A 12,436-nucleotide genomic window follows, 5' to 3' on the forward strand; every position below is an offset into this window, starting at 1 on the left:
AATGCTACAGGAGGAAAACAAGAATTTAATACGGAGCATACAAATTCCTGTGACTGATACATTTTAACGCCAATATATCAACATAACCTGAACGCAACTGTCGGGGATATCCTCACAATCTCATCCGCATCCATCAACTTCCTCTGACAAAAACATTTCTACCTACTGGTCCTCCACAAACAGACAAGCTGACATTTCGGACGTCGTAACTCACGATTCATAACGGCTCAATCCTTGACATGTGTAATGTACAACTCAATTCGTACCTTCATTGACCCTTACAAAGGTCTACACCATCAACCACAATCAGTTCCTGTTCTGATCACTCCAAAAGTGCTTTTTACCTGCGTGTGATTTGGAAATATGGCACGATTACGTCACAGACGAGAGGTCATTAGCTTTAAAAGAGTGCTTGAGATGCAACTGAATGATAGATAAAGTGTTCACCAGGACTTTGTTACATTCACGGGCATGTGGGACGCACTAGGTCTCCGGTTGATGGATCAGTAAAAGGTTAATGCAGGTCAGGCCCGAGATCGATTTCAGCGTGGTTCAGATGCAAAAGATACGGCTCATCCACATTGCATTATAACGATACATATCATTTCTCATCGAGTACCAATTAACCTCTGATATGGAACCATTAGGAACCGGTTAAGATCACCTTATATCATATCCAATGTAAACCATTAAATCCCTCTTGATCTTCACATTGTGATCTAATAAAATAATTGGTCATCTGCTAAATATAATGTTGAAAACACCTCTTCTTCATTTGTAATAACAGAATAATTCATCTCTATACTCACATATATGTTAATGTTTTATCAAAAAAATTAAGGGATAGTTTACCGAAAATGAAAATTCACTCATCACTTTCTGGATTCTGCAAAACACAAAAGCAGATATTTTAAAGAATGGCGGTACCCATTCAGTTCTATTGTATGGACACTAAACCAATGCAAGTCAATGGGTAATGCCGTTGCTCGGTTACCAACATTCTTCAAAATATCTTCTTTTGTGATCTGCAGAAGAAAGAAAGTCATTCAGGTTTGAAATGACATAAGGGGGAGTAGATTATAAATAAAGGAAGTGAACTATTTAATGTGGATCAACATCTAGTCTCACAGATTTATATTTATTTTGTAACCGATGTTTATGTGAAAAGAAAACTCGGTGTACATAAATATTTGACAAGTAGGCTACTGTGTGTAACATAAGTCGGTTTCTTTTTGAGATTTCGATTAAATAAAAGTAAAGGAGTAATTCATTCTTCTCGCCCTTGGTGTTGTTCGATAGTCACAATCATAGTCTCCCCAAATCACTAACCTAATAGAGGTGCAGGCAATGCGGTTCACTGCCCCTTTAGATATATTTCTCGCTTCTGAAGAAATGAAAATAATATCAAGCGAATCAAAGAATATAGTACTTTTTTAACCGAGTTAAGGAAAAAAGCCCCGGTTCTAGTTTACGGGCCGTGGAAACGTCGGGGGAAAACCTGTCCACCAGCTCAGCGGAAACATTAAAGGTAATATATTCCAATTAGCATGGGAGGACATTCAACTAGGGTACATTTGCATTCGGTAATGTGCCAACATTTGTGGATAAGAGTATGCGTGTGTGGGTTATAGAGAGAACGAAATCCCTTTTCACCAACAAATACAGCCACAGAAAGCGATAAGAACATAAATTAGCGCACAGCGCTTTGAGTTACCCTTCGAAGTCTCTTTGAGCAACACTTGAAATGATACAACACGTGCTGTTTTTCTGAATCAAATTTTGGATTTGGATAGCTGAATATCCCGTCTGAAAGGAAGCGGAAAGAACGTTTAACAACTTATGAATATCTTTTGATTCCGTTTTATTTGTTTTATTTTTCTGAAAAGCGGACGAACAGTATCATTGTTGAACCACACGCTTCCTTTCTATTGCTACGACATCACAAATACAATATTTTAAAAAGTTATTATTACTTAGCTACATTACTTCATCTAATAAATAAGCTGAAATTCAAAAACAAGGTTTTCACGGCCTGTCATCCACTGCTGTGTGGAAGAAGAGCTCTAACAATTTGAGATCTAGTGGTGGTTTGGAGTGTAATTCAGAATCACAGAGAGTTTAGAGCACAAGCTCTATTGCTACTTTCTGAGGTGGGTGATTAAGTTTCAATTGAATTACAGCCGTAATTGCAAACCACACTGAAGTTTTACCTAGCAGGGCTAAAGACTAGACAGCATGAAATGTGTTTGGTTGGGGCGCACATCTCAATGCTTTCAAAAAATATCCAAACTTTTGTCGGTATTGCATAGTCACTGTAGATATTGTGTTTAACCTGATGCAAATGAAAAAGGAGTTATGAGGGGCACACAGATGGACCATCTGTTTAGTGGGTTGTGCTATTGCATTGCTTTCAAAATACTTTACATTAAAAACAACATATACCCATAAACATGGGCTCAGTGTTATCAACTCTACGACTTTAATGACACCCCTTTAGTGACTTTTCAAAAGAGCACCTATAATTCTAGCAACTAATACTAAGTCATGCTAAGGTACTACTTCCTGCTTGTTCCATTGTCTGACAGTAAAAACAAAAACTATGTAAATGAGAACAACAGATAGCCTACAAAGTGAAGACACCATCCTTATGCAAAGGAAATACATTTTCCTATATATTAATTGTAAATAAAATACAACATTTAATATATTTTTGAAAATATATAGAATAATACATTGTTAATATAATACAATATTATGATATGTTGTATAATGCTTAAGAATTGTCGCTTTTCATGTGATGAAAAATACAAGAACTTGGTTTCAATATACAGTATCTCACAGAAGTGAGTGCACCCCTCACATTTTAGTAAATATTTTATTATATTTTTATTATATGACAACACTGAAGAAATTACACTTTACAATGTAAATTTGTGAGTGTACCTCTTGTATGACTGTGTAAATTTGCTGTCCCTCAAAATTACTCAACACACGACCATTAATGTCTAAACTGCAAGTAAGTGAAAGTAAGTGAAAATGTCCAAATTGGGCCCAAAGTGTCAATATTGTGTGTGGCCACCCTTATTTCCCAGCACTGCCTTATCCCTCTTGGGCATGGACTTTTCCAGAGCTTCACAGGTTGCCACTTTAGTCATCTTCCACTCCTCCATGATGACATCACGGAGCTTGTTCAAAACCTTGCGCAAACCTACTGTATGAGGATGCCCCACAGATGCTCAATAGGGTTTAGGTCTGGAAACATGCTTGGCCTGTCCATCACCTTTACCCTCACCTTCTTTTGGGGACGTTATCATGTTGGAATACTGCCCTGTTACCCAGTCTCCGAAGGGAATTAACATGCTCTGCTTCCGTATGTCACAGTACATGTTGGCATTCATGGTTCCCTCCATGAACTGTGCCGGCAGCACTCATGCAGCCCCAGACCATGACACTCCCACCACCATGCTTGACTGTAGGCAAGACAAACGTGTCTTTGTACTCCTCACCCGGTTGACTCACACACGCTTGACACCATTTGAACCAAATACGTTTATCTTGGTCTCATTAGACCACAGGATATGGTTCTTGTTATCCATGTCTTTAGTCTGCTTGTCTTCAGCAAACTGTTTGCAGGTTTTCTTGTGTATCATCTTTAGAAGAGGCTTCCTTCTGGGACGACAGCCATGCAGACCAATTTGATGCAGTGTGGCATATGGTCTGAGCACTGACAGGCTGACCCTCTACCCCTTTAATCTCTGCAGTAATGCTGGGAGAATTCATACGACTATTTCCCAAAGACAACCTCTGGATATGATGCTGAGCACGTCCCCTCAACTTCTTTGGTCAACCATGGCAAGGCCGTGGAACCTGTCCTGTTAAACCGCTGTATGGTCTTGGTCACCATGCTGAAGCTCAGTTTCAGGGTCTTGGAAATCTTCTTATAGACTGGGCCATCTTTATGTAGAGCAGCAATTCTATTTTCTGAGTTCTTTGCCATTAGGTGCCATGGTGGACTTCCAGTGACCAATATGAGAAAGTGAGGGCGATTAACACACCTGCTCCCCATTCACACCTAAGACCTTGTAACACCAAAGACTCACATGAAACCGGGGAGGGAAAATTGTTAATTGGGCCCAATTTGGACATTTTCACTTAGGGGTGTACTCCCTTTTGTTGCCAGCGGTTTAGACATCAATGCCTGTGTGTTGAGTTATTTTGAGGGGACAGCAAATTTACACTGTTATACAAGCTGTACGCTCACTACTTAATATTGTAGCAAAGTTTAATTTCTTCAGTGTTGTGACATGAAAAGATATAATAAAACATTTACAAAAATGTATATATAGTTCCTCTAGAATCCATTCTTAGGAACTAAAATATCGGGTTCCATTGCTTTTCAGATGACACACAATTATATCTGCCATTGAAACATAAAAAACTCTATAGCGCCACTTTTGTGTTGCCTTGAGGAAATTAAAGCCTGGATGACTGTAAATTTGTATAAATTTAATGAGGACACGTCGGAAGTTATACTGCTCTACCTGTTATACTCCTGACCTATACTTGGGTGTTTAAAACCATTTGTGAAGCCTTCTGTAAAAAACTTGGGTGTTTTAATGGATAATGATTTTAAAACGGACAAACAGATTAATCTGGTAATTAAATATAGTTTTTCCAGCTGAGACAACTTTCCAAGGTTAAATCTTTTCTATCTCTTAAAGAATTTGAAGGATTATACACATTTTTATTTTGTCCCGTCTTTAATACTGCAATGGACTGTATGTAGGCATTAGCCAGGCCTTCCTTACCAGACTGCAGATGGTTCAGAATGTTGCAGCTCGTTTGCTAACGGGAAAACGAAAGTGGGAACATATTAGTCCCATTTTGTCCTCTCTTCATTGGCTTCCTGTTAGGTTCAGAATTGATTTTAAGATTCTTATTCTAGTTTTTAAATCATTAAGTGGCCTGGCACTGTCATACCTGTCAGAATTAGTACAGCCATATACTATGTCGAGGGGACTTAGGTCCGCCGACCTTTCATTGTTAATTGTCCCCCTAGCAAGATTAAAGAATAGGGGTGACCATGCATTTGCAGTGGTGGGGCCTAAAATTTGGAATAGTCTGCATTTACATGTTAGAAATGCCCAAACACTCACTATTTTTAAGTCCAGTTTAAAAACCTGTTTTTATAGCTTGGAGTTTAACTCTTAACTTTTATTTATTATTTATTTATAGAAATTTTATTCTATATTACGCTTATCTTACTTACAAACTTTATAATAGTTCTTCTTTTCATTTTCTTATATTGTACTGCTTATGCTTGTACAGCACTTTGGTAAAAACTTGTTCTTCTTAAAGTGCTTTATAAATAAAGCTTGTCTTGAAATTGTGAGGGGTGTACTCAATTATGTGAGATTCTGTATATTTTGAAGAATTTACAAAAGCGAACCGTTCTGGGGAAGCTTTGACTAGTATTTTTTTTCCCACTATTGTAGTCAATGATGTCCCAGGAATGTTATTTTACCAAATAAAATCGTTTTTGGGTGCAGTATCCATTGCACAACTGGCAACCCCGTACTTCCATGTAGCTTCATTTTTTTCCATGCTGAAACAAACAAAGTGTGGAGTCTAAAGAGATGCATGGACTTACAAACTAACGCTATGTTTAAATGAAAAGAGGTAATGAAAGATTGTGCCGCTTATGAGAGCGTGTTAATCATGCCCGCTTCAAACTCAGCCGCACTAGTCATGCCACTGATAGGCCCTGATGAAACGCTGTAATAATTAAAACCACTCATGTGTTTAAAATAAATGTCAGCCTGTGTCCCTCGGCGGGCAGAGACGCCACTGGGAGCTGATGACAATTACAGTCAATATTTCTAATTTCCACTAAGCTGAAGCGGCAGAGAAGATTTCTCTGTGGTTTTTAACGGAGTATGGGTAAAATGAAATTCATCTGCCAATACGCACAGCAAAATAACTGTTCCAACAACCGTCTCCCAGCTAGCTGCTTTAACATCGCACTGAACGAACATACAGATAGTAAACAATGGTAGACCAGCCGAATGTCACATATGCAATCTGTAACTTTCCTTGGTTAGAAATAAGTCAGTTATTGAGCAAGTACACAAAAAGTAAAACATTCAGTGTTACCACTAGGATTTTGTTGAACTGTGGCACTGGATGACATCACACGCTAATGAACATATTTGTGACGTCATAAAGTAATACAGTGTATTGCCTAATAAAGCCATTGTCGTTGACATATTTTCCGTTTCTCTAGTCAGTTCTGATTTATAACAGAGTCATTGTCTGACATGCCCTTATTAACAGGTTTATATATTCAAACAGTCGATAACAGTGGCAGGTTTTGGAAAGTCAAAATTGTGCACAACACCGGTAAATTCCTACAAAATGAAAGCTAAGCTTTATTAACAAGACACTAGGTTTGTCATTTAACTAAGAGCGTTGGAAAAGCAGCTAAATCTAAAGACTTGCTAATTTACCAACACTGGTGAGATAAATTAGGAATGAATGGGAAACACTGCATTTACCGAGAAGCTATAGCCACAGAGGAATTTTGGTGTGGTGGTGTACAAAATGAATATAGCGGAAACACAGACATTTCCGAATTGTTCTTTTACTAGATATACTGTATATACATAGATGCATCATTATTGACTGTTTCTATAACCCGCTAGACTGGATTATTTCAACCCATTGTTGGGTCACAAATGGTCAAACCCAACCGTTGGGTTGTAAATTAACCTATACTGGGTTGTTTCAAACCCATTGTTGGGTTAAATGTAAACATTATTTGGTTTAATTAAACTCAACAGTTGGGTTTGTCCATTTTTTAACCAAACGATGGGTTGAAATAACCCAACATTTTTTGTGTACACTAAAGTACATTGGGTCGGTCAATGCCGGTCCTTGAACACTCAAAAACAGGTTTACTGTGCGTCTGCAACCATAGCTACATGCATGTATGAATAACAAATGATAACAACTAAAACGCTGACCATTCCAAGATGGTGGATGTGTCTGTGTGTCTAAAGCAAATGTGACAACGTGTACATACTTATGATCCTAGTCCCCGAATACAACTTCAGACTTATCAAGAATCAACAAAAAGCAATGATGATGATTGAAAAAACCGATCAACAGGTAAGAAAGTCAAAAACACACTGTGTTACATAAAATTCAGATAAACAAGATGCTGAATCAGGGTTGACGGGATAATCCCCCGTGACACACACTGACTCTGTGAACGTCTAATTAGGCCTCCGCATACGATGAAAACTGAAAACAAGTGCACACTTATGCATATTCTCTGCACCGGCTCACCATCCCTGCCCTCAGGAGTCTCTGCGGAGCAAGTTACATGTAGTGTGAAGAAACGGAAAATGTAGGTGAATTATAAAATCGTTGGTTTTTCATGCGTTTATTCAATATTAACCGCCAAAGTTTATATTCATTTTCTCAATGGATACGGCACAGTTATTAAAACAAGAGCCCAGACAGCAAGAGACTGGGAGAGAGAGACTCCGCGTGATGATTCTGTGAATCGTGAAAGTCTTACAGATTGCTCTTGTGCAGAATCCAGGTCGAAACTGCCGAGTTCTCCGGCTGGCTCAGGGAAAAGTGGGGCAGACTGTGAGCTTTTTATCCTGTGAGTAAGCGATATGACACACTCTCCCACAGAACGGCTCATCACTAATCATTCCGACAGCAGAGATTTAAGAGAAATAAACACGAAAAGACACTAATGAGAGAAGGAAAGAAAAGAAGGAAGATGATTGAATAAAAAAGCGAAAATATGGAAAAACTGAAGTGAATCAAAGGAGCGAGAAACTTTTAATGTTTGGCTGACAAATCCAAGATTCTAAAACAGTTCCAAGTTTATATACTGTGCGCCTTACAGACAGACAGACAGACAGACAGACAGACGGATATATCTTGGTAGATGCATGAAATCTATTCAGTAACAGTATGCAGCAAACTGCAAATGTACAAAGAAGTCGTAATGACACCACCATCACAACATGACGCGAAAGTGTCTAGTCATGATTAGCACGGACACACAAAAGTGGGCAAACACAGAGCAAGACAGAACACCAAGGATGGAAAAGAAGGCAATGTGACAGAACAGCATGTAAGCTGAGGTTGAGGAGATATAAAGAGAGAGAGAGGAGCTTTTGAAGAAGACAGCACAGCCTCTGAGCGCCCTTTTTACCCATTCATTGTTTAAAAATAGCGAGGTGAAAATACTGACAGGCGATGACATGGTGAGCCCAGTTTCCCGCATTGATGAGACAAGTGCATATGTGATGGCAAAAGCACTATGTTGAGGCAGTTATGAAAGAGAGAGCGGATTATCTGTCTGTGCTGTTTTCCATTCATCTGGCAGATATGATTTTGGGAATTCTGGAAGCTAAAACAAAAACAACGAACAGACAGGAAATCAGACTTGTGTCACTTCCATAGAAGGAACCGCACTGCATCAGTGAAGGAATGAATCACAGTTTCTCACATTGAAGTCCTGAAGTGAGTTGATCGAGGCATGCATCTGTTCAGACATATCTGCCCAGAAAAAACAAACATTAGATTAAGCAATACGGCTGTTCTGAAGCCTGGGGGACAACAACTATAACCAAACTACGCAATCTCCTTATGTCTCCAACAATGTAACGGAAGGTTGCACAAGCCGACAAACACTGCAGCAGTAACTTTACACAGGACATACTTTTCCTGAGCTTCTGAATGTCTTTGGAACAGCTGTGATGATATTAAAGGGACAGTTCACCGAAAAAAATATTTAGAGATTTAAAAAAACGTCTTTGTGTCATATGATATCATCTTTTGTGTAACAAAAAGTCATACAGGTTTGTAATGACATGAGTGAATGGGAATGATGAAGTATTTTTCCTATAGGGTGAACTATACCTTTATTATGTTGCTGATGTTTTACACTGATCGATAACCTGAGGGGTTAGTTTGTCCTGCTTCTGTAAAAGTTGGATTGGATGGGTTAAAAGGGTCTTAAACCCATTTGAAAGGTGTCCCCCAGAGATCATTCTAACAATTCATGGTTCATTTTAATAAATTAAGTTCACATAATAACATGAACAGTGCTACAGAATTATAATATAATGCTTCTGCTCTTAGGCACAACTAATTGCTGAATGGATAATACATTTCTCTCATATACACATGAATATTGAATGAGCTTTCACTAATACACCAGTCAACAGAAAAGCAAAACCCAGCACAGCACAGTATACCAAAATAAACAACAACATTTTGTTTCCCCTGAGATACTAAACAAATGAAAACAGTAGAGATCTGGTATTAATGGTTTGAAAATATATATATTAAAAGTGTAGTTCAGCTAAATATTAATATTTTCTCATGACATACTTGCACTCATGCCCTCCCAGAAGTGTGTGACTTTCTTTCTTGTGTTGAATTTTATATTAAACTTCCATCATTTTATCTACTTAGTTGGGACCCAAAATGTTGACGCTCTTAAAAGCACATAAATCATCAGTGAAGTAATCGAAACAACTCCACTGGGTTAATAAATGATGAAATCATTCATATTTTCATCTAATTTTGCTGAAACTACAAACACGCACATCTGAGAGCTAAATTAAAATAAGGCCACACGTCAATAACTTTGAATATCATTGCTTTCCGTGTCTCAGTATTAATCGTCATATGATATTAACTCATGAGACACGCAAGATCCCAACAACACACAACAATTTTACAGAGAAGTAAACAGACAGAACGACATACTGTAAATAATGTAAGCTTAATAAAACCTGTAAGAAGCCCAAACATACTTCTGTTTTCATTTTAACACAATGTCAACAGTAGAAAGGACACAACGGCCCCGAACGGCTTATTGCTCACAGACCATTTGCCAGCTACAAGCAGGTGTATTGACATATACACAATGTCAGACTCAGAATGCTCAGGTTCTGTATCAGGGTTATGTGATCGGGCTGCTACAATAAATGTTTTCAATCTTTTCCTGTCTAAAGGTACATATATCTAAGCTACAATGTCAATCATGCGTCTGGTGTTTAGAGACTAGATGTACTGTACAGAACAAGCCAGTTGTACTCACTTGAAGGTACAGCCAACCAAAAAAAACATGTATTTTATTTAGCTGCGAATATTTTTGACTCTTTCTTCTGGAACACAAAAGATATTTTGAGAATGAGTATCAACATAAATAAAATACTAGTAACTCTGTCGGAGATCAATAGTTTGAATCAAGTTGGTTTAGCAATCTAGTTGATGATAACACACAGGTGGTAGAGTAATGATATCTACTGATAAATACGTTCAGATCGAATTAATGTCAAATTCTTGTTGTAAATAACATACATTGCATTTTATTTCACGATATTTAATTAATTTAAAATGTCCTCCTATGTTATTCCACACAGGGACTCCCCATGTGCACTTTTCAGACAATGGCGCTTCTATTTATATTATATTAAATTTGAATTTGTATACATTTAGAATGGTGGATATGTAATGCACTACGTGTTGCTTGCTTGCTTTGATCAAAAGCTTGATGCATACAAATCTACATGTCATAATAATAAGGAACTCTAACCACAGCTCTAGACATGTAGTTCCAGCCATGCTAACTTTGCGTTGCTGCTTGTGATTGATCGTTGGATCGAAAGTTTTGGGAAACACTTAAATTGTTGAACTATACTGGAATGACGATACCTGTGACTATTGTTGGCCAACTATGCTTTTGGGAAACGCACACCAGACCAATAATCTAACACAGACCAGAAGCAAGCTTCGGCCCATGCAGGCCTGTGCGTCAGATAAAACTCTCTACACAGTTACATATTGTGTTAAATTGATATCAAGTTAAACTATTTTAGATATTTTGTCACCATATTTTTCTGCAGCCAGTTTTTACCGTAAAACAAGGATGAGAATGTAGATGTAGGATGTAGATGTCAAGGTTACACTATCATGTCATGGTTTATTCTTGTTTTGCTGTGAAGCCATGGCATAGCCTTTAGTTATGTGGTGGGAGAGAGACTATTGTGGCACCTATTTGGCCATACTCTCTCTCTCTCCGGTCTGCGTCATTGTTCCCATCATCTCGTTCCTCGTCAGCCTCTCCTTAGTGCTTAATCCCCAGCACCTGTCGTTTTGTAGTTGTTTGGTGTCTTGTCTTGTCTTGTCTTGCCATGTCCCAGTACCCCGTGTCTAGTAAGTGTTAGTTTAGTGTTCGTTCCAAGTGTTTGTTTTCTTAGTTTATTGAGACTGTGTCTTTGAGTTCACGTTACAACCCATCACGCTCGCTGAGATCTCAAAACTTAGGACTTTTGACAATACCTAGAATAACAAAATCCACCAAAGGTGGACGAGCTTTCTCATACGTAGCACCTAAACTCTGGAATAGCCTTCTTGATACTATTCGAGGGTCAGACTCACTCTCCCAATTTAAATCTAGATTAAAGACACATCTTTTCAGCCAAGCTTTCACTTAATGCATAGTTAATGAACAGCAGCTACGCTAATTATTCTCTTTATTCTCTTTCCGCCTCTTCCTCGTGATGCCCATCCCGAGGTAGGAAGAAGTTCCACCATGTCCAGGCGACCGACAGATGCCCATCCCCAATTTGAGATTACACCAGATACAGCTGCAGACTGACTGACCATCCCAGCTCCATCTAAGGCAATTCCACCAGCTGCCAAGAGAAATATGACCATCGGACCATCCCAGCTCAGACCACTACATCCCCAACCAAGAGCAAAGACGGACTATTTGTCTTATTAATGCTGAAGTTACAATATTTGGTATTAAATGCTAAACCTAACCCACACGTCAGCAGTCTGAGTGCAGCTATGACACGTCAGAGGGGATCTGGCCCTCCCGGTTGAGCCTGGTTTCTCCCGAGGTTTTTTTCTCCATTAATCAATCATTGGAGTTTGGGTTCCTCGCCACAGCAGGGCAGTGTTGGCCTGCTCACCGGGAGACTGCATTCATTTATTTATTTATTTAGAAATTAGATGTTATTTATTAGAATGAACTTACTCGTTGTATAAATACCATGCACTGTGCTGTGTTTTAACTTTTCTGTTTTTCCTGTTTGCCCCTGTAAAGCTGCTTTGAAACAATACACATTGTGAAAAGCGCTATATAAATAAACTTGAATTGAATTGAATTGATTGTTAAAGTTATTTCAGTATTGTTTTCCCCATTGTGGTATTTTGATTTGTTCCTGTTTTCTGTACAATAAAGTATCTGTTAACCCGTCATCCCTGAGTCCTGCCTGCAATTGGGTTCTCCTGACATGTCTTCCCGAGCAAACCATGACAGAATGAACGAGCCTAACAGAACCCAGCAGTCAGTCATGGTGAACTGCTTGCGATCCCACCAGGCACGCCA

Source organism: Triplophysa dalaica, chromosome 4 (assembly GCF_015846415.1).
Source record: "Triplophysa dalaica isolate WHDGS20190420 chromosome 4, ASM1584641v1, whole genome shotgun sequence".
NCBI classification, from domain to species: Eukaryota; Metazoa; Chordata; class Actinopteri; order Cypriniformes; family Nemacheilidae; genus Triplophysa; species Triplophysa dalaica.